Consider the following 23,779-nt stretch of genomic DNA (forward strand, 5'->3'; position numbering starts at 1 on the left):
GAGCAACTAATCGTTTATCCAATAAGCCATTTCCTTCAGGGAGAATTACAGAGATGAGCTTCCTGTGTTTGTACCCTAGTCTCTCTCATGCTCTAGGTAAATGTAGCAAGGATTTATTTATTTATTTTACTTATTTATTTTTATTTTTTTTTGCTGCGTTGGGTCTTTGTTGCTGCGTGCGGGCTTTCTCTAGTTGCGGTGAGCGGGGGCTACTCTTCGTTCCAGTGCACGGGCTTCTCATTGTGGTGGCTTCTCTTGTTGCAGAGCACGGGCTCTAGGTACGTGGACTTCAGTAGCTGCAGCACGCGGACTCAGTAGTTGTGGCTCGCGGGCTCTAGAGCGCAGGCTCAGTAGTTGTGGCACACTCACGGGCTTAGTTGCTCCGCGGCATGTGGAATCTTCTCGGACCAGGGATCAAACCCGTCTCCCCTGCATTGGCGGCAGATTCTTAACCACTGCGCCACCAGTGAAGTCCAGGATTTATTTAATTTTTTAACATCTCCACATTATCCAAGAGGTCTTCTTATTGTCTTTTATGGGTAATATGAAGGGTTTGGGACATTCAAATTCTCTGACGTTTCTGTGATAGCATTTGACTGAAAGAGGGGAGAGAAGAGTGAAACATATGTCACTGTGGGTTATGGAGAAAGGGTGTGGTAGCCAGCCTCAACATTACCTTCAGTATTCCTTGCCTCCTAGTGTTCATGTCTTGCATAGTGTATGTTCCCATGTTGAATCCATGTTTGTCTTTATGACAAATAACATATGGCAAAAGTGACAGTGTGTGACTTCCTAGGCTAGGTCATGACTTCCACCTTGGTCCCTTGGATTGTGTGCTCTGGGGGAAATCAGCCACCATGTTGTGGAGGACACTCAAGCAGCCATGTGGAAGGGCCCATGTGGGGAAGAACTGAGGCCACCTGCCAAAGCTAGCACACACTTGTCAGCTACTTTTATTGAAAGTAGATTCTCCAGCCCCAGTAGAGCTCTCAGGTAACTGCAGCCCTGGTTGATATCTTGACTGCAACCTCAGAAGAGATTCTGAGCCAGAACTACCCAAATTTCTTCCTGACCTACAGAAACTGTCATAGATATTGATAATTTCAGCCACTAAGTTTTGAGATAATTTGTAGCACAGCAATTGATAACCCATGCAAAGAGCAAGTCCGATCATGTGAAGGGCTCCCTAGCATAAGCCCTGTGGGTTGGGCACCTTCATGCACTGTATCCTTGGGAAGCCAGAGGGCAGTTTCCTTGTTCTGTAGTCGGAGTTGGCAAACTAGGGCCCATGGGCCAAATCCAGCCCTCCCGGGGCTGAATCACGTCATTTGTTTACATATTATCTACGGCTGATTTCTTGCTACAGTGACAGAACTGAGTAGTTGCGACAGACTGGATGGTTCACAAAGCTGAAAATAGTTTCTATTTAACCCCTTATAGAGAAAGCTTGCTGACCCCTGTTCTACAGGAATTTACAGTCGATAGCGAAATGTCTCTCTCACACATATACAGATCCACACGCTCTCCCCACACAAGAGCCTGAAGCACATGCATGCTACTTCATCTGCCCACAGAGTCTTCTTTTCCTTCTTCATCTGGCCAACTCCTACTCATCCTTCAAACTCAGTTGAGATGCCACCTCCTTCACTCAACCTTTACTTGGCAAAAGTCCTCTCCTCCTTTGAGGTTGGTTTATACATCACCTTCTTCCCTCATTACCCCAACCCAAGCAAATTCTAACAGCAGTGTTTTCTTTAAGAATTCTAATCTCTTTAAGAGATTAGAATTCTATTCTCTTTAAGAATACTAATCAATCACATGATGGAGTTTTGTTTAGTGTCTTTCTCCCCCAGTGGATATGAGCTCTCAAGGGCAAGGACTGTGTGATATTCATTTTATAACCTCAGAGTAGTATGCCTTTATTTATTCATCAGAAATACTTACTGAATGCTTATTATTTGCCAGATCATTGATGGCACCAGGATACATGGAGAAAGAGACTGAGTCCTTGCCCTCAGGTTGCTCTAGGATGGAAGTGGAAGAACAAACTGGTAGTAGGATTCAATGTGATGGAGATGTGTGAAGCTTCACTGTGAGCATATTTGCAATAACCATATAAACATATGCAAAAAATAATTGGTTTTCAACACTTTCATAGCATTTACTATGTGTCAGACACTGTACTAAGCACTTAACGTATATTATAATTTATTTAGTCTTTATACTGCATGAGGCAAATATGTACTACAATTATTTCCATTTTATAGGATATAGAGACCCAGAGAAGTCAAGTAACACGCCCAGGGTCACAGAGCTAAAAATGTCAAATGAACTTCAGAGCAATTATTTAGTTGAATAGTTAAATTCCAAGTCTCAGTAACAATGCAATTGTACGGAATTGGGATAATGCTATTCTTTTGTCTCAGTATACTATGTGGATGGTTTCTGTCAAGCTGGAAATTCCTGCTCCAAAGACTTTCTGACAACTTGTACTGTGGTTGGCATTTTATTTCTAGGAATTGCCTTCTGGGAGATTCTGCTGTTTTAATGATTGTGCAACCCTGGTTTTCTCAGTGAATTGTACCATTTGCCACTTTGAAGTCATTCGAGTTATCAGTTTTACTTTCTTAGGGCTCTGCAGGGAAAGAACACATTCAACAGAAAAGTTACTGCCCTGCCCCAAATGTATTTCAGTGTTTTTTCTTGCCAAAGTCAATAGGACTATCCATTGTCTACAGCTGGGGTGTGAGATGGGGCCTTGGTGCCTTCTCTCTGCCATCATTTGTCTCCAGTCATGATCTGAAGCTGTGGCTTAATTGGTTCAAAGTTTGGATATCACTCAGTGGATTGTGTCCAGTGGCTAATGATGCTGGTTCTAGCTTAAAGAAAACCCTTGCCCCCTGTAGTAGAAATCACTGAATCCATTCTATTTTCCTTTCTAGGACTGAAGACTTTGGAGCTCCAAAGCTGGTTACTTTTTAAAATATTTAAGTAGGTTTTTTGAACCACTCTGTTCAGGTCACGCTTCCGTGCTTGGTTCAGCCTTCCTCCCAGAAGATGTGGGTGCTTTGTGATAAAGACTGGGGCTGGGGAGTGGGAGAAATCCTCTGCTGAGAACAGTGACAGGTGCAGAAAGCAGGTCTGTCCCCTATCCAAGCTCAGCGATTCCCTTCAAAGGGAAAGATGTAGGGTGAAGTGGTGAGGAATGGGTGTCAATGTGGGCAGGAGAGGGAAAGGCCAGTATATCCACTCATGTTTTTCATCATATTCACCAGCATTTGACAAGTCCTGATGGAATCAATTATGTGCCACACCTTGTTTACAATCAGGTCCCGAAGTTTACAGTGGTGAATGAGACAGACATGGTTCCTGCTCTCCTGAAGCAGTGAGGAAGATCAGAAAACAGATGAAAGGTTTCTAAAAATCATTAAAATTTATGGTAAGTGCTGGTAGGAACTAAAGAGTGGGCTATTACAGAGAATAATCGAGAATAAGGGATGGGACGGGACATCTATTTCAAATGGAATTATCAGATAAAGGCCTCTCTGAGGATGTAAAGGATAGGACTTGAAGGATAAAGAAGCCCAGGGAGAATTCTGGGCAGAGGAAATGGATTGTGTGACGGCTCTAAAGCTGAAGTTGGCTCAGGCTAAAAGAAGCTAAGCTACTCTTGGGGGCCCTCCAGGCTTCCTGCCTGGACTGCTTTCTCCAGAAAGTGTCCGTCTGCCCTAGGCCCAGTGCTTCCCTTTGTTTCATCCAAACACGCTCCTGGTAAGAGCATGAGAGCCAGCTTTGCCAGGATCCACAATTCACTTGGGATCTCAGCTTCAGCTATAGCTCTGAGGCAGAGTAGCAGGCATTCATCAAGAAAGGAAGATGCTTTGGGACTTGGGGTCCCTTCTCTTTTATTTTAGGGAGAGCAAACCTGGTTGAATCTTACTCTTACAAACTATTTAGGTTCTCTGAGTTCAAATCCTGGCTCTGCCACCTGGAAGCTATAACTTTAGTCTGTTACTTAACTGCTTTATGTCTCAGTATCCTCATCTGTAAAATGGGTCAAAAGGCAGCATCTGCCTCACAGGATTGTTATGAGAATTTAATAAGTTAATGTTAGCTAAGTGTTTAGATCAGTACCTGGCACTTAAACATTCAACAATAGTGTTGCTGTTATTAATACTATTATCATACTTAAGCTCTTATACCCCACTGACGCCTTGTACGGCAGAGGAGGTGATATTATGCATTCCCCTGGTCCTGGGCTTCCTGGAATCAAGGTATAGCCTTAATTATATACCTCAATTCAGAAATCATTTTTATACCAGGCACTGTGTTGGACACTTTACTATACCATTTCTTTGATCCTCCTAATAATCTTCAGAAGCATGTATTATTATCCCCGTTTTATAGATGCAGAAACTCAGGTTTAAAGAGGTTAGCTAACTTACCCAACACCGTGAAGCTAATATGATTCCTAGGTCTGAGATTCTGACTCAGCAGGCCTGGCTAAGGCCTCAGAATCTGCCTTAAAAGTACCTCTCCCAACCTTCCCAATTCTGATGAGGGTGACCTCTTTATCGTACTTTGGAAAACTATGGCCTAGATGATCTCTAAAAATCCCTGAGGCTGCAAAGTCTGTGAAGATGAGAAAGTCCATACATTCGAGTACACAGTTTAGTGGGGAAGGCAGTTTGTGGCTGATAATGTTTGTTTATAAGAGAATTAACTCAGGGCATTTTTCTGACGTGGTCATTGTCTAACAGGCACACTGGGACTGAAAAATGTGTCCCCCCCCCCACCCCCGCCTCAAGTGTTTTGCATTATGTAATCCCTGTTCACAATTTCTCATCTACCATTACAAAATAAAATAAAATAAAAGTGGGCTGAAAACCAGAAGTCAAGTTTGGGGCAACTCACTTTGCAGTCAAACTTGACTGAACTGAAGTAAGTTTATTTGCAGATGTTATTTAAACCACTCGCTATGAATATTTATATGTCGCCTTGCAAAATTATCAATGTGCTTGATTATGGGGTTGTATTAGTTATTAGCAGTTACGTAACAAATTACCCCCAAACTTAATGGCTTAAAGCAACAAATATTTATTATCCCACAGTTTCTGTGGGTCAGGAATTCCAAAGCGACTCATGGGTGGCCGCGCTCAAGGTGTTGCTGGGGCCACAGTCACCTGCAGACTTGACTGGACTGAAGGGCTCTCCTGCAAGGCGGCTCATTCATACGGCTCTTGGCGGGAGGGAGCACAATGCATTTTACGAGCTGGGCTCCAAAGTGTCACACTGTCCCTTCTGTTTGGTCCTGTTTCTTAGAATCACCAAGTTCAGCACCCCCCACACAAGAAGAGATTTAGTCTTCACCTCTTGAAGAAGAGAATATCACAGAACTTGCAGACGTATTTCAAAACCACCATAGGAGCGGTACCCATACCTCCCTGGGTGTTTTCTGTTATATACAATCTTTGGAGCAGTCTAACGTCTGCTTTAGTCTTTTATGTACTGAGGAATTCAATAAAGAATCCTAAATAATTATGAATTGCTTTTGGCACCAAGAGTTTTGGATGAAGGGTTATGTTTCTATAGTATCATGATAAGCTTGCAGTATGGTTTTTTTTCAGTTTAAATAAGCTAAAGAAATCCAGAGTGTTTTGAAATATTTTCAAGCTGGAAGGAACCTCATGGATTATCCAGTAACCAGAGTTTATAGTCTCATTGCCCTTACTCTACAGATGAGTAACTTGAGACTCAGAGAGGAAAAAAAAAGTATTTGCTAAGAACATACATACTATGTTTCAGACACTGCTAAGTGCTATAGATATATCATTTTATTAAATTCTCCAGCTTTCTTGATGAGGAAAATAAGGATCAGAGAGGCAAGTAGCATGTCCCTAGGTTAGACATCTAGTGTGTTTTGGAGACAGGGCTAAAACCCGTATCTCCCAAATGCCAGCCAGAGCCCTGCACATGTAACACCCTCTCTCATGACCCCATGGGATGTGACAGCAGGCTGGTAAGGCCTAGGTACCATATCCCTGGAGGATCAAGATGAAGGGTTTTCTCTCCAAACATCCAGGGTTCTCTTTAGTCTCTACATCTCAACTGACTTCTGCTTCCCGAGCTAATGTCCAACCTGAGAGTCTCCTCTGGAAACCAGACAAGAACCACAGAAGTTACAGAAGAAGTGACCCCATGCCTGTTGCCTCACCCTCAAACTGGGTTTCTGAACTTCAAGCTCGGTAGGTGCTGCTGAGTTGTCAGGGGGTAGGTTCCCACCTTGGGATAGCTTCTAAGGGTACCTCAGATACATGTCATGTTCTCACTCTCATCTAAGAGGTGTTCAAGAACAGGGCCTCATCCCCAGGGGACCATGGCTGGAGATGGCTTTCCCAAGTGCTGTCAGCTTTAAATTCTATGAAGGATATGCCAATCATTAGGTATCTAAGTTAAAAAGTCATAATAACAGTAGTTGTAGTGATAAACTCAGGATTCTTTTAGTGATACATGTTAGAAAATCCAATCCAAATGACATAATCTAAAGGAATATTAATTGAAAAGTCCAGACATAGAGTTGATTTCAGATGTGGCATGATGAAGACAACCAAATGTTCCAGAAGCACTCGGTTTCTCTTTCATCCCTTAACTCTGCTTACTATGTTGATTCCATTCTCAGACTATCTGATCTGGTCCCTGAACTAATCACTATCACCAGAAGAATGTAATGTTCTCATTGGCCAGGCCTGGGTCACATGATACTCCTGGATCAGGGGATGGGGAAGAGTACAGACTACCAAGAAAAACAAAACAAAGCAAAAAAACCCCAACACTTCATTTTACTGTACGTAGAATGAAGAGATGTTGCTAATAAATTTGACAAACATTTGAGCTCTTATTATGTGCCGGGTTCTATGCTAAGCAATCTACATGCACAATCTTATTTAATCTTTATTAACAACTCTATGACATATATATCAACATTATCCCGTATAGTTTTACAATTTTTATTTAGTTTCATTGAAATACAGTAGATTTACAATGTTGTGTTAATTTCTGCTGTACAGCAAAGTGATTCAGTTATATATATAATATTTTTTTCATATTCTTTTCCATTATGGTTTATCATAGAATATTGAATATAGTTCCCTGTGCTGTATAGTAGGACCTAGTGGTTTATTGCATCTGCTAATCCCAAACTCCCACTCCATCCCTCTCCCACCCTCCCCCACTTGGCAGCCACAAGTCTGTTCTCTATGTCTGTGAGTATGTTTCTCTTTCAATAAAAGTTCATTTGTGTCATATTTTAGATTGTACATATAAGTGATATCATATGGTTTTGTCTTTCTGTGTCTGACTTACTTCACTTAGTATGATAATCTCTAGTTCCATCCACATGGCTGCAAATGGCATTATTTTGTTCTTTTTTTATGGCTGAGAAGTGTAGTATGCCATTGTATATATGTACCACATCTTCTTTATCCATTCATCTGTCGATGAACATTGAGGTTGTTTGCATGTCTTGGCTATTGTGAATAGTGCTGCTATGAACACTGGAGTGTATGTATCTTCTTGAATTATATTTTTGTCCAGATGTATGCCCAGGAGTGGGATTGCTGGATCATATGGTAGTTCTATTTTTAGTTTTCTGAAGAACCTCCATACTGTTTTCCATAGTGACTGTACCAACTTACATTCCCACCAGTAGTGTAGGAGGGTTCCCTTTTCTCCACCCCTCTCCAGCATTTGTTATTTGTAGACTTCTTTTTTTTTTTGAAGATTTTTTTTTGAGGTGGACCTTTTTTTTTTAAGTCTTTATTGAATTTTTTACAATATTGCTTCTGGTTTTTTTTTTATGTTTTGTTTTTTTTGGCCAAGAGGCATGTGGGATCCTAGCTCCCCAACCAGGGATTAAACCCACACTCCCTGCATTGGATGCACTGGACCACCAGGGAAGTCTCTGTAGACTTCTTAATGATTACCATTCTGACTGGTGTGAGGTGGTACCTCATTTTAGTTTTGATTTGCATTTCTCTAATAATTAGCAACATTGAGCATCTTTTCATATGCCCGTTGGCTATCTGTATGTCTTCTTTGGAGAAATGTCTAGTTCTTCTGCCCATTTTTCAACTGGGTTGTTTGTTTTTTTGTTGTTGAGTTGTGTAAGCTGTTTGTATATTTTGGAAACTAAGCCCTAGGCAGTTGCATCGTTTGCAAATATTTTCTCCCATTCCACAGGTCGTCTTTCGTTTTGTTTATGGTTTCCTTTCCTTACAAGCCAAAGCTTGTAAGTTTGATTAGGTCCCATTTGTTTATTTTGTTTTTATTTCTAAAATAAAAATAATTTTTGCTTTTATTTCTAAAATAATTATATGGGAGACAGCCCCATATAATAGATGAAGAAACTGAAGCTCAGAGAGGTTAAGCTGCATGCCCAAGGTCATAGAGTTAGTAAGTGATGAGGCTGAGTTTGAACTGGTTCTGTCCGATTCAAGATCCATTCTTGTGCCATTTCATGAAGCTGCCTGTGGCACTGGCTTCCTCTAAGTCATTTAGGCTGGAAACATCAGAGTCTTTTACAACATCTTTCATCATCTACATCTAATTAATCGTTAAATCTAGTTATCCTACCTCTGCCAGGTCTATCTGTCCCCATTGCCACTGCCTTAAGTAAGCACCTGATCACTTCTTCCTGGATAACTGTAATAGCTTATACTTTCCTCAGAGAACATGTGAGGCCTGAGGACCATCTTAACTTACAAATTTACATTAAAAGTTAGACCCATAAAAATCTATATCATCTGGCGTTCTTTGAAAAACAGAAGAACCTGGTTAACACTGGACCCACAGCCTACATGGCAACAATGGCTAAGATTAAGCAGCAGCTGTCGCTGATAAGATGTCCATGGTCCCCATTGCATCTTTTCTTCAGTGAACTCCTCACTCATTTAAGTTCCTTGCCTGCCCTCTGTAGGCATCTGAGTTTGCAAGCCTAGCACCTAGTCTGGCCACTAATCTGAGAAGAAGCCTTTTAGGAAATGTTCATTTCTGAGAACAGCAGGCCTGCCTCAGCATTGTGGAAGGTGCTGCCTCCCCCTGTTATCCCAACCCCAACTAAACTTCTGCCAGGCATGTAGGAAACAGCCCTGGTTTTTGGTATCTCCCTATAGTTCATCCTCTAGGAGAATAACATTCCCTGGCATATTATGAAATATCCTTTTTTGACCTTCAAAGGCCAATGAGCCCATACTCCTTGAAACACTTATGGAATCTACACCCCAAGGATTTTCTCTTATGAGGTTTAGGCCTATCATAAACTCCCCTACACATTAATATCTTCATCCAACAGTGATGGATTGAATGCCTACATGTGCCAGTCGCTGTGCTAGGTGTTGAAAAGAGTATAGAAAAGAGTAAGACCCACCCCCTGCCTCAAAGGTATCCTAGTCTCATGGGGAGTTGGAGAAACAGATCAGGTCCACCTGTGTTTAGGGGGCTAGAATCTAAGTGGCACAGGCCATAGGGTGGGCGCACAGAGGGAAACTGAGTCATCTTGCCTGGGGGTGCATTCCAGACTGTGTCAGACAATGGACAGGCCTTGGTGTCCTTCCCTTGACCTAGTACTTGGTGATAATAACTGTCACTTACTGAGCACCACTATGTCCCTGGTATAAAATGCCAGATACCTGTGTTGCTTAACTTAATCTTCATGACAATCCATGAGGACTGTATTAAGTGAATTAGTACATTACAACATTTAGAAGAGTATCTGACTCATGACAAATGCTCCATGGAAGTTACCTATTGTTATTCTATATTCTACATATACGTACATATATACATACATACTTATATAGTTATATATTCTATTATTCTATAGTGGATGAAAATGAAATCAGGTGATGTAAGCTCAAAAGCCCATCAGGGCCAAGCATATATGTCTTATGTAATTTCCCAAGGAGGCCCAAAAGCTAGCTTGGGTTTCCATCACTGGCAGACTGGATAGGTAAGAAGTGGTGGATTCACACAGTGGGATGTATGTAGCAGCTAGAAACAATAGCTACGCAACATACATAGTGCTTGTGAGTAGGAGGACTTGATCCTTAGCTTCTTCGGAAGGGGGCTTCTCAGCAGTAGCCGTTGGGGGCCCGTGGGAATGCAGACTATGACAGATATAGTAGAATGACTCGCTCAGCATCTATCCCTCCTTCCTCTGCGTGCCTTCCTGAACTGCAGAGGCTGCAAAGGTAAAATCCACCTTATCAGCCTCCTTTACAGGTTCTGGGTATGATTATAGAGTGTCATTCAGATGTGCTTGCTGGAGGCTCAAATTGGAATCAAGTTAAATGGGGATGAAGGTGGGGCCGCCTTGTTGCTACACTATGTTGCTGGTGTAGGCCTGGCTGATGCAGCGCCGACGCTGATAATGGCAGCTTCTCCATCCTGGGTTGTGGCTAAGGCGGTCAGGGCCTCAACAGCAGTTGAGATACCATTTGGATGTTGTTCTGGGTGCCATTCCTGGGGGCCCAGCCTAGATCCCGCTCTTCCATCAATTTTGTAAGCACCCAATTCCCTGTAATCCTTTCCTGCTTAACATAGCTGGAGCTATTCTTTTCTCTCGTGTGTGTGTGTGTGTGTGTGTGTGTGTGTGTGTGTGTGTGTGTGGCAGGGTGGTGGGGGAGTGGTAGCGGGTGTTTTTAAGATTTCCATGTGAAATCTCCTTGTAAATATGGACTTGGACAAGGTACCTAACCTTTCTAAGCCTTGTTTCCTTGCTTATAAAATGACTGTATGAAACCACTTCCCATAGTGTCTTGGGGAAGATTAATGGAATATCATTGGCCATGTGACTGCCATATAGCAGCTGCTCCATAACAGAAAACTTTGTGTAGTGTAAAAAGCACGGGTTTTGTGGAAATTGCGTTCGAATCATGATAACACTGCTTATCAGCTTTGTGAATACCTAAAACTTTCTGAGGCCCTAGGAGATGCAGATGATAAATATCTAGCACTACATTGTCTTTTTGTTGGTATGCTGGTTTTGGTGGGGATTAAAGAGCTAGCACATATAAAGATGCCCAGCACAGCCCTTGCCTGGCACACAGTAGCCTCTTCTCAAATGTTAATTCCCTCCTTTATCTCCTGTTCCCTCCAATTCACAGTAATTTTAAATATATCTGCTGATAAATAGGCTGGTTGGAAAGAAACTAATTAGGTAAACGGTTGTAAAGGATGCAGTTACACAACCAGCCATGTGCTCCCTAATAGGAGACTGATAATTTTTTTTTCTCCATAATACAGGAAATAAAGCTGTATCTGCCGCTTCAGTGGGTGTGTCTGGGTGCTCTGGAGACTGTTGTGTGCACACCTCTTTCCTGCCCCCAACTGTCCTTTCTTCTGCTACCAGAGCTCTGCTTCAGAAGATAGGGCTGGTGCTCTGGGCATCTGGGGACTGCCAAGTGAGATAAGAGTGGATTGGGGAAGGGAAGCCCTCTGGCCTCCTTGGGAAAGTGTCAGTAAGGTCAAAAGAGAGGAGGAAGGGATGATGCTAGACACACAGTGGGTCTGTTGGTTTGTCAAAGGAGTTGTTGGAGCTCCGGTGTTATCCATAGAAGGGTGTGGGCAGGTGCAGAGCAGGCACACGGAGAGTAGGAACTAGAGCATCACTGATAGAATGAGAGAAATAGTGGCTATTTTAGGATTATTCGTGAGCCTTTCTTGTTGTGAGATATACTTCTTGGTGAGAAGTATAACTAGTAGAATCCATTGAAAAGCATTTGTAGAGGCCATCAATAGATAATTATGTTGGGTCTTGCCCACTATATTTTCCTGTGAGCTCTGGAGGGAAGAACAGTGTTTTGTTTTTATTTTTAATCCTTGCAAAGCCTAGCAGTGGTGATTAGCACACAGTAATTGACACACAAGCCTGTAACTTAGTGTGGGCAGGGCATCTTGTGGAGAGACTTGGCCACTCGGCAAACATTGGTAGAGTGCCCATGATGTTCTCGCCAGAGGCTGAAGACATAAATAAAATCGTCCCTGTACCCAAGGAGCTGACATTCTAGAGACAGAGGCAGGGGTTCAGCTAACACTAATTGAGTACCTACCATGTACTTCCTACCAGTCTCTGGGGATGTAACAGTGAGTAAGATCTGGTCCCTGCTTTTAAAGATCTTACAGGCTGTTGGGGTGAGGGTGGGAAGAAGCTGTCAGATGGACAGGCAGTTGCAATCCAGTGCCCTTCAAGCCAGGTGGGTAGAAGCTCAAGGGGCTAAGGAGGATCTGGTAGGCCCCCTTGTCCAGAATGTGGGGGTCTGTGAGGGAGCTGTCCAGAGTGGAGTGTTGGGCTAAGAAGGGGTGAGCGGGACTTATCCAGGTGACAAGGAGGGAGTGATGTATGGGTGTGTTCCCATCGCTGAAGGTGGGGAGAGGCCATTCCAGGCAAAGAAAGCTGCTGCGCTGGCCCAAGAAAGGGCCTGGAGGCCTGATAGGATGGGGCAAGTTTGGTGTTGCTGGAGGGTAAGGTACACGATGGGAGGGAGTGGTGGGAAGTGAGATTTGAAGCAAGATAGGACTAGCTCTTACTGAAACTTGTTTGTCTTGCTAAGTAAAGAACCTGAATTTTATCTTGAAAGCAATGGGGAACCAGAAGAACTATTTTATAAATTAGACTGAATTCATTAATTCCATAAACATTTATAGATTGTTAAATATGTATGTATTCACGAGTGGGCTGGATTCTGGGAATTTGATGGTGTGTAAAACAGCTCTCGGGGGCTTCCCTGGTGGCGCAGTGGTTGAGAGTCTGCCTGCCAATGCAGGGGACACGGGTTCGAGCCCTGGTCTGGGAGGGTCCCACATGCCGCGGAGCGACTGGGCCCGTGAGCCACAACTGCTGAGCCTGCGCGTCTGGAGCCTGTGCTCTGCAACAAGAGAGGCCCTGACAGTGAGAGGCCCGCGCACCGCGATGAAGAGTGGCCCCCACTTGCCACAACTAGAGAAAGCCCTCGCACAGAAACGAAGACCCAACACAGCCAAAAAATAAATAAATAAAAGATTACTATTAAAAAAACAAAAACAAAAAACCAGAGGTTCTAGCTCTAATGAATTCTAATAAAAAAAAGAACAAAAAAAACAGCTCTCGCCCATGTGGAGTTCATGATCCAACGTGAGAGAGACAGATTAAACAAATAGATTTTTAGTTTGTAGGAGAATTAAGGTCGTATTTACATAATTAAAAATCATTGTACACTGCACAGTCACCCCAAAGAAATTAATAGTTATAAAATATGACAAGTGCTATGAAGGCAACTCTAAGTCAGCTGGTGGTAAAATGCCAAATAATGACCAATAATAATAGTCACAGGCATTTGGTGAGTGATCTCAGTGTAGCTGTCATCATGCCTCATGCAGATTATCTCATTGAATCTTCAAGGCAATCAGATGAATGAGATTTATCTCACATAGGGTTGTATGTGTGACTCCAAGATTTGTACAGTTAATGCATTGAGATTGCATCTTGATTTTTTATCTTTTGATATTAGCAACTGTGATATTAGATTGGATAATGTCCCCCAAGATATCCATGTCCTAATCCCTGGAACCTGTGAATATGTATACTTTACATACCAAAAGGGACTTTACAGATGTGATTAAATTAAGAAGCCTGCAATGGGGAGAGTATCCTTGATTATCCAGGTGGGTCCAATGTAATCACAAGGGTCCTTAGAAGAGGGAGGCAGGAAAGTCAGAGAGAGGGGGGAGACATGATGTCCTTTGAACAGGAAAGAGGGGACCACTAGCTAAGCGATGCAGGAGGCCTCTAGAAACTGGAAAAGGCATGGAAACGAATCCTCCCCTTAGAGCTTCCAAAAGGAACAAAGCTCTGCCAACACCTTGGTTTTAGCTTCTAAGAATCATTTCCGTCTTCTGACCCCCACCATTATAAGGTAATAATTTGTGTTATTTTAAGCCACTAAGTTTGTAGTAATTTGTTACAGTGGCAATAGGAAACTAATAAAGCAAGTGTTTTTTTTGAAACTTACCTCTCAACAGCTGGGTCAGAAGCCCCACATCAGAACACTCTGCTTTGCATAAAAGAAAACAAGTATTTTAGATGCTTGTAGAAGGTCTCCAGCTGGAGGAATGAGTCTGAAAGAGAAAGGAGAATGGAAGGAAATGGGAGAGAGAGTATTTTTTTTTTTTTAGCTGTGCCACGAAGCATGCAGGATCTTAGTTCCCCAACCAGGGATCGAACCCATGCCCCCTGCAGTGGAAGCATGGAGTCTTAACCACTGGACCACCATGGAAGTCCTGGGAGAGAGAATATTTTAAGTGAAGGGACCCAAAGAAACAAAAACATGGAAGTGGGACGCAGAAAGCACATATGAGGCAGGGTTAATAGTCTGGTTTTGCTAAAACTATCAGGCACATCAGACAGGTGGAGTATGACGTAAGGGTGGGAATTTTGGCTGCAATCAGACCAGGGAGCCTGACCCTTAGGTGTATGAGCACTGAATAGGTAGTGAAGGATCATAAGAGGATTTGGGAGGGGGGGCATGTGACCTAATCGTGCAGTGTTTTGTGAAGAATTCTCTCCACGGTTGGGAGTGGGAAGAGGGTAGGGGCAAGGCAACCAGTTCTGAGAATTTTGCTGTCACCTGCCCCATGTAATGCAAGTCTGAACCAGCCTGGTGGCAGTGAGAAGAGAGAGGGGAGTGGCCCTGCTATAAAGAACACTAAGAAAGATGTCTTTACACCAGCAGTTCTCCAAGTGTGGCCCCTGGACCTTTGCAGTGTCCTTTTAGGGAGTCCTCAAGGTTAAAGCCATTCTGTACTCTTATTCTCAAGGTGCATAGTAGAGTCTTTCAGATGTTACATGACATGTGAAGTCGCCATGTACTCAATGCAAAAAGAGAATTCAGCTCTCTTACATTAAGCCAGATATTAAAAAGACTTGAAAACATGTATTTTTTTATTTTGGAAAATATTATTTCACAAAAATGCTCTTTATGCTAACATATAATCACTTGTTATTTCTAAATGAGTATATATTTAGACATTTCTAAGAATTAATTTCTAATATGATAAATATTGATGGATATAAGCCATATAAGCAATAGCTCTTTGGGGTCTTCAATAATTTTTTAGGAGTATAAAGGGGTCATGAGACAAAAACCATGAGATTTGCTGTTGCATACCAATCTTTCTACCTGATTCTGTTTATTTATTTGGGGTAAATTCCTAGACTTTATTTAGTCAGAGGATCAGTCTTTTAAATCCTGGAATAGGCAAGGCAGATGTGACTTCCCACCTGACACCCGAGTCTCAGTGGGGTTAAGGTGCACACACCTTGCGTGAATGGAATAAGGGCCGAAAGCCTTGTGTTTGCGCCTGTATCCTGGGCTTTTCCCAGTGCTCCGAGTGCCCGGAGAAGGGGTCGGCCTGATGTTAGGAGCCCTCGGGGGGGGCGGGGCGGGGGGCGCTGGTCCTCAGGCTGCAGCCCGCGCCCCGAGGGCATGGGTGCGCGCCAGTATAGTGCGTCCCAGCCTGTGCTCAGGGCTCCCTCTAGAGGCTGCGAGTAGACCCTACATCATTCTTGCTTCACTTTTCTACTGTTCCCGCTGAACTTTTTTTAGCCCAGGAAGAGTTGAAGTTCATGGCTGCCAGATGACTTGAAGCAGGCAAGGGGCAGCAAGCGCATCTCCATTTTCACAGGAGGAAACTGTGGAGTCGAGAAGCAGCGTGTTGCAGTGGTGAAGCCACTGAACTGACCTGAATCTTGGGCAACTGGGGTCACTTATCTCTCTGGGTTTCAATTACTCAGGAGAAAATGGCCTACCTGATCTAGTCACAAAGATCCTTCCAGCTCTAAAAGCCTGTTATTCTAGGTGCCAGTTGTTCCCATGTCCCAGACCAGTGAGAGAAGACAACAGGGAGAGAGGGCTTAGTTCACTGGGCTACTGTCTCCCAGAGCTCTCCTTGCATTTATGGGTTTGGCTTAACCTGAATCTGGCTTCAGGATGGGTCTTGGTAATTATGGCACTCAATGATTTTGTCCTTTAGCAAGTTCACTTTTGAAAGACTTGTCTGCAATTCATTCCTTTATTAAACAAACAGTAACAACCTGGCATTGGCTGAGATATGTGTCAGGCGCTGGGCTAAGGGCCATACACGTATTTTCTAACTTGATCCTGCCCAAACTCTATAAAGTAAGTGCTAGCATTATCCCCACTTTAAAGAGGAGAAAACTGAGGCACAGGGAACTCAGAAAACTGAGGCACAGGGAGAAAACTGTGACAAGATCACAAAGCAACTGTGTGGCAGAACCAGAATTCAAAACCAAGCAGTGTGGTTCCATAGGCACGACACTATACCTAGCCTTGATAGTAAGAGTTTGCATTTTTTAGGGTTTGCTGTGTCCTTGGAGCTTTATATACAATATCTCATTTAATACTCACAATTCTATGAATCAGTTCTATAAAGTAGGTATTATCATGTCAGTTTTACAAGGCGGATACTTATTTTCTAGTCACCCAAATACTGAGCGGGAGAACGAGATTTCATCTCTGGGTCTTCAAAGACTGTGTTCTTCAATTCAGAGCCATCTATGTGCCAGGAAAAGATGAGGAAGACCAACTGAGTCTCAAGGAACTTATAGTTTCCTTGTGGGATAATAATAGTTGCAGACATTTACTGAGCACTGTTCTAAACATTTATACATATGAACTCATTTAATCCTCACAACAATCCAATGAGGTAGATCTGATTATTATCCCATTTTACAGATGAGGAAATCAAGGCACAGGGGTGGGAGGGGTCAAATAAATTGCCAGAAGTCCCTCCCACATTTGATAAATGGTAGAGTTGGGATTCAAACCCAGGAAGCCTGGCTCTAGTACCCATGCTTTTAACCACTACATTATCCAAAGACCAAATAGTTCCTACAGAGATGCAGAGGCCACTGACCAGGGTTGAGGACAGCTGAGGGGAGCAAGCCCAGCCTGCAGAGAGATCCCAGGGAGGGAAGGGAGGTGTCACCCCTGGGCTCTCTTCCTCTATGGTCCTGGCCTTCCAGCTGCCTATGAGTCTGCTGCACTTGAAATTATGCCTTCTCCTCAAATCTAGGGCTAAAACTAGAGTTCAATACATATTCCCAAATCTTTCTAAATGTCTCTTTCTTGCCAATGTCATCATCATTCTCTCATATCATCAGAGCCCAGCTCTGGTGGATAATTTGTTGGTACTCCAGGACTGTGTTAAGAAAGATTCTAAGGTGATGTCCTGTCCAGCACCAGCAAGAAAGAGTGATATGATTAATGAAAACATTTCTGTTGTGGGATGGGGGGACAGACAGCCTGTGCCATATATTTGCTGTATCTGAACCGGACTCTGTCCTGAAAAGGGGTTAAGGAACCGGATCCTCAGAGCAGGTGCTGACAGCAATAGCTAAGAATATGGCTGTTCTTGGGGAGAGTGGGCAGGTGCTAAGTCATACTAGCCAGGCTTAGAGAAAAAGGAATTCTGGGCAAGAGGCATCAGCAGGAGCACTAAAGTAAAGTTTCCAAGCTGGGGAAGGATGGCAGGGCCTAGAGGAAAGACAAGGAGCAGATGATTTCCTGTTTGAAAACCATGGCAGAAAAGCCTCAAGCCCAGAATGGAATGAAGCAGGGACCAACCAGGCACACCATTGAGAATTTCTCCTGAGCTATGGAGTATTCTCCTCAAGAAATACGAAGCAATGGTGCCTTTCAGCAGGGTAGGATAGGGCTCTGGGATAAATTCCAGTGGGAATAAAATCATCCAGGATAAGTGGGTAGAGGTAGAAGAGAAGCGGTTGGTTGGGACTTAAGTTGTGAATACAGTGAACATGCTAAGTAAGCCTGAACACAGTGAGGGGGCTTGAAATAAGGATGAACTCTGACTGTCTCATGGGACCTAAGGGTGAGGATGGGCCTGGAACCTGGGAACCAAAGCATCATGTGAGGAATTCTCACTGTCTCTGTCTCTGCTGCTCTGTGCTTATGTGCTTTGTTCTGTTCTCTCCCTGACAGCTGTCTTCACTTCTTCGCCCACCTGTTAGAATGAGGCTGCCTCTGGCTCTGAGGTTCTTATGTCACAATTCCAGCCAGAGTTCAGACTTGGGTCTCAGTCCCTAATTTGGGGGAGCAGGAATCTGATTGACCCATCTTTGGTCTGTTGTCTGGGCCAATCAGCTAAGTGAGGGAAGGCAATACAAACATACCTGTTAAAGGCTCAACCTCGTGAATGTGGGATGGGGGTGGGGAATTTTCCCAGAGACTAGAGTTGGTTTGTGGGGCTAATGATATTTACTAGAGATGAGAGGGTCTAAAGACATAGCACTGGAAAACACCAACATTGATTGGATGTTAGAGAGAAGAGATGGGGGAGGAAAAAGAGAAAGAGTCTCCAGATAGGAGGAAAACCAATAGAGAGAAGGAGGGAGGCATAAAGCGTCAAGTGTTACAGAACAGCCAAGAAGGATGAGCAATGTCAGAGACCATTTGATTACAAAAAGTCCCAGAAAACCTTTTACAAAGCACTTTAAGGAGCAAATTGGTAAAGAAATCAGATTTCTGTGAGTTAAAGGATGGAGTTGTTTTTTTTTTTTTAATTAATTAATTTATTTATTTTTGGCTGTGTTGGGTCTTCGTTTCTGTGCAAGGGCTTTCTCTAGTTGCGGCAAGTGGGGGCCACTCTTCATCGCGGTGCGCGGGCCTCTCACCATCGCGGCCTCTCTTGTTGCGGAGCACAGGCTCCAGATGCGCAGGCTCAGTAGTTGTGGCTCACGGGCCCAGTTGCTCCGCGGCATGTGGGATCTTCCCAGACCAGGGCTCAACCCCGTGTCCCCTGCATTGGTAGGCAGACTCTCAACCACTGCGCCACCAGGGAAGCCTGAGTTAGTTGTATTTTAATAGGTAAACATAAAAGTGTTAGCTGTGCTGTCAATGCTGGACAAAGAATCCAACTGTACTATGTTGAGTTGGCATTATTCAAAATTTAACATATATTGGCATAGAAACAGTAAACTCGCCCCACCCCAAGTCATTACAGCGGTAACACACTGTGTCAAATATATAAGGTTTTAACTACGTGGTTTAGATTACAGAAACAAATGCATATTTTCAAAATAATGTTAAAGAAAGGAGGATCAGGAATCCAAAGTCCAATAAACATAAGATGTGCTCAGTCTTACTGGTAACCATGGAAATGCAATGAAACATAATTACACACTCACCAGATTCACAAAAATTTTAAAGTCTGAAAATTCCAAGAGCTGGCAAAACATGGAACAATAGGAATAATTCTCAAAAGCTTCTGGTTGGAGAACAAATTGACAGAGCCAAAAAGTTGCCAATTCATCTTACATCTAAGAGTGTGCCATTTGCATAGGACACTTGTGGGGGGGTGACACCCCCTTCAGTTGTACAATGAGGTGGCCTGCTTTGGAAGACACCTTGGGAATTTTTAGTTAAGTTGAAGATTCACATATCTTGTTGTGTGGCAGTTTCACTTTTAGGCATATAGCTAGAGAAATTTGTGTAAATGTGCAAGAATACAAGTCCAAGAATGTGTGCAGCACAATTATGCATCGTAGACCCAAACTGTAAACAGTCCAGTGTCCATACAAAATAAATGGGAAAACAAAGCTACCGTGCATTCATCATGGAATAACAGCAAAGAAAATGAATACATCAGAGCTACATGCAACATGGATACATCTCACAAACGTAATGTTGAAGGAAAGAGGCAAGACACGGAAGAAGACGATAGTATGTTTCCCATCAAAAGAAGTTCCTAAACAGGCAAAGCTAAATTATATGGTATAGAGATGGCTACTGTAGAGAAAAGTGAAAAATAAATGAAGAGCAAGTGAAGGATTTTTTAAAAAGTCAGGATGGAGGTTGCCCCTGGTGGCGACGGGGCTGGCATCTGATGGGGCTCACCGAGGTTCCTTGGTGCTGGCAGTGTTCTGTTTTTGGCCTGCGTAGTGGTCACATGGACCTGTTTTATAATTAGTCATTAAACTATACATATTTGTATGTACTTTTCTGTATTTATATTATTGTTTTTGAATTAAAGAATAAAGAAAGGGGTAAAGGGTCAGTAAATTGGTATACACATTTCATTTTTTGTTCTCTTCCAGAACCCAGCTAAAAATGTTGTGTGTGTGTGTGTGTGTGTGTGTGTGTGTGTGTGTGTGTATGTGTTTTCTGTAGACTCGCATGGCCAGGAGAGTAAAAGAAGAGAACACAGATGAATGAGAGATAAATGGCTCAACAGATTCACTGAAGTAGAATTCTAAACTGGCGATGGGGAAAGCTGTGATGAAATAAAATTCATATTTTATGGCAAGACAAAAAATATTTAAGCCTAAAAATGTTCTCTGCCCATTTGGGCCTCCTGTCTCCCCTTTAGTGTGTATTGTGCATCTGCATTAACCAGACCTCATTAGGAGATAACCTTCCCTCTTAATCCTATAAGGGGTCACGGTGATCCACTACTGGTTCATGTAGATCTGGATTGTGTAAACTGTCAGTACGTTATTTGATGTATAATCCTTTGTCTCAAAAATGTATGTAACTGGGCTTTGACCTCTAGCAGGCAGAGCAGTCCTCAGAGCTTTCTGAAAGACTGTCTCCCAGGTTCTAATCCTCAGGTTGGCTCAAATAAATTTTCCACTTCTTTCTTAGAGGGACTATTGATTAATTTTTTGTTGACAGCTGAGAACCAACTTTATTTTCACTGCAGAATCTTGAAAAGGTTCAGGAATTTGTGGTACCTGGAATATCAAGAATTAGTATAAAATAGGTGTTACAATAAGGAGGGTTTGTTGGCAGCTGTTTAAGAAGTAGTTAGACCTGTAGGTCCCCTCCCCTACCCAGGACTGCTGGATGACTGCTGCTTCCCTCTCCAAGCAGAAGGTTACAGGTTTATTTTCTGGAGAAGCAAAAACATAGGGTCTCTGGATGGAGGGACCCCAGGCACAGGTGAGGATGGCGGTACCCTAACAATGAAATGCTGAGGCCCTCACCCCACAATTCCTCATGCAGCTCCCAGGAAGCTGGTCGTCAGACCTTTACCATCTATGTCGAGTAATAGGAAGAATCTATTCTGGGGAATATAACCTGACCAACTTAAAAGACTGAAAGGTACTGATATTAGGAGTTTGCCATCAAATGGCTGAAGCAAATCACTTTATAGTGAAGCCCCAGGTCAGTAGAAACCACACCCAGAACTTCCAATTCACTTTTTTAAAATAATTAATTAATTAATTAATTTTTGGCTGTGTTGGGTCTTCATTGCTGCATGCGGGCTTTCTCTAGTTGCGGCGAGTGGGGGCTACTCTTCGTTGCGGTGCATGGGCTTCTCATTACAGTGGCTTCTCTTGTTGCGGAGCACAGGCTCTAGGCACGTGGGCTTCAGTAGTTGTGGCACGTGGGCTCAGTAGTTGTGGCTCGTGGGCTCTAGAGCACAGGCTCAGTAGTTGTGGCTCATGGGCTTAGTTGCTCCGCGGCATGTGGGATCTTCCTCGACCAGGGCTCGAACCCGTGTCCCCTGCATTGGCAGGCAGATTCTTAACCACTGCGCCACCAGGGAAGCCCCCCAATTCACTTTTTATTCCCATAATCTCCTAATCTCTCTCTCTTAATCATGTGTGCACTGTCTTTCTCTCTTTAAAAATACAGAATAGGGGCTTCCCTGGTGGCGCAGTGGTTAAGAATCCGCCTGCCAATGCAGGGGACACGGGTTCGAGCCCTGGTCCGGGAAGATCCCACATGCCGCAGAGAAACTAAGCCCGTGCGCCACAACTACCGAGGCTGCGCTCTAGAGCCCACGAGCCACAATTACTGAAGCCCGTGCCCCTAGAGCCCGTGCTCCGCAACAAGAGAAGCCCCTGCTCACCACAACTAGAGAAAGCCCGCGTGCAGCAATGAAGACCCAACGCAGCCAAACATAAATAAATAAAATAAATAAATTTAAAAATACAGAATAATGTGGAGGGAGAGGGAGGGATAAATTAGGAGTTTGGGATTAACAGATACACACTACTATATATAAAATAGATAAACAACAAGGACCTACTATATAGCACAGGGAACTATATTCAATATCTCGTAATAACCTATAAAGGAAAAGAATCTGGAAAAGAATATATATATAACTGAATCACTTTGCTGTACACCTGAAACTAACACATTGCAACTCAACTATACTTCAATTTAAAAAATCTCTATGAAATTGAAAAAAAAAATTAAAGGGGAGGGATGTTTGTTTACAATAAAACTTTGAAATTCTAACAAATGAAAAATACAGAATATTTCTTTATTACAGAATATTTCAGGGCTTCCCTGGTGGCGCAGTGGTTAAGAATCCGCCTGCCAATGCAGGGGACAGGGGTTCGAGCCCTGGTCTGGGAAGATCCCACATGACGCGGAGCAACTGGGCCCATGAGCCACAATTACTGAGCCTGCGCGTCTGGAGCCTGTGCTCCGCAACAAGAGAGGCCGCAATAATGAAAGGCCCGCGCACCGCAATGAAGAGTGGCCCCCACTTGCCGCAACTAGAGAAAGCCCTCGCACAAAAACGAAGACCCAATGCAGCCATAAATAAATAAATAAATAAATTGTATAACTTTAAAAAAAAAAAAAAAACTAAAAAAAAAAAAAAAGAATATTTCAGAAGTAGAGAGCATCCAGCATAAACCCGTTGCTCAGCTTCAACAATGATCACCTCCTGGCCAAGCTTGCTTCTTCTTTACTCTCATCTACTCTCCGACCCTGACCCCAGGCTACTTAGATCCAAATCCCAGACCTCGTATCATTTTATCTGTAAATATTTCACTATAAGTCTCTGAAGACAAAAGCTGCTCGTTTAAAATATAACCATAATACTAATATCAACCTAAAATATTCTTTAATATCATCAATATCTAGTCAATGTTCATGTTTCTTTGACTTTTCTGTAATTTTTTTCCCTAGAGTTTGTTAGCTTGAATTGGGATCAAAACAAGATTTACAACTTGATTTGTAAATCTTCCGATTATTTTTTTTAATCTTTTAATTCTCCCATTTATTTTTTAATTTTTAAAATTTATTTTATTGAAGTATAGTTGATTTACAGTGTTGTGTTAATTTCTGCTGTACAGCAAAGTGATTCAGTTATACATATATATACATTCTTTTTCATATTCTTTTCCATTATGGTTTATCACAGGATATTGAATATAGTTCCCTGTGCTATACAGCAGGACCTTGTTGTTTATCCATTGTATATATAATAGTTTGCATCTGCTAGTCCCAAGCTCCCAATCTATCCCTCCCCTTCCCCTTGGCAACCCCAAATCTGCTCTCTATGTCTGTGAGTCTGTTTCTGTTTCGTAGATAAGTTCATTTGTGTCATATTTTATATTCCACATATAAGTGGTATCATATGGTATCCCATTTATTTTTTAACTGAAAAAATTGTTAAAGAAATTGTGCTGCTTGCTCTATAGCATTTCCTCTAGATTGAATTTTGCTGATTGCATCCTTGTGGTGTGACTGTGATGTTTCTCTGTATTGCCTGTGAAGTGGTAGCTAGCTTTAGAGGCTTGATATGTTTCATTCTTTTTCAAGTCTACTTCATTAATTATGTTGTGTAGTTCCATCACGGGGCATGTAATTTATCTTTGTCTCTCTTTTTGTGATGTTAGCAGCCACTGATGATCATTGAACAAACAGATCTATTCATTCATCTGGGGTTGCCAAATGATGTA

General features: G+C 42.8%; 1 long non-coding RNA gene across 4 annotated transcripts in view; it reads left to right on the top strand.

The window, feature by feature from the left end:
* Positions 1–23,779, top strand: part of LOC132366760 (uncharacterized) — a 182,657-nt gene that overhangs the window by 41,730 nt on the left and 117,148 nt on the right. The window contains exons 3-4 of one of the 4 annotated variants that reach the window (XR_009503506.1): positions 3,330–3,439; positions 5,323–5,498. The exons of the other annotated variants lie outside the window; for them this stretch is intronic. This is a non-coding gene — a long non-coding RNA (uncharacterized LOC132366760). Of the gene's footprint in view, positions 1–3,329; positions 3,440–5,322; positions 5,499–23,779 lie in introns of those variants that run through there. 4 annotated transcript variants of the gene reach the window in all.

This window comes from Balaenoptera ricei, chromosome 1 (assembly GCF_028023285.1).
Source record: "Balaenoptera ricei isolate mBalRic1 chromosome 1, mBalRic1.hap2, whole genome shotgun sequence".
Taxonomy (NCBI): Eukaryota; Metazoa; Chordata; class Mammalia; order Artiodactyla; family Balaenopteridae; genus Balaenoptera; species Balaenoptera ricei.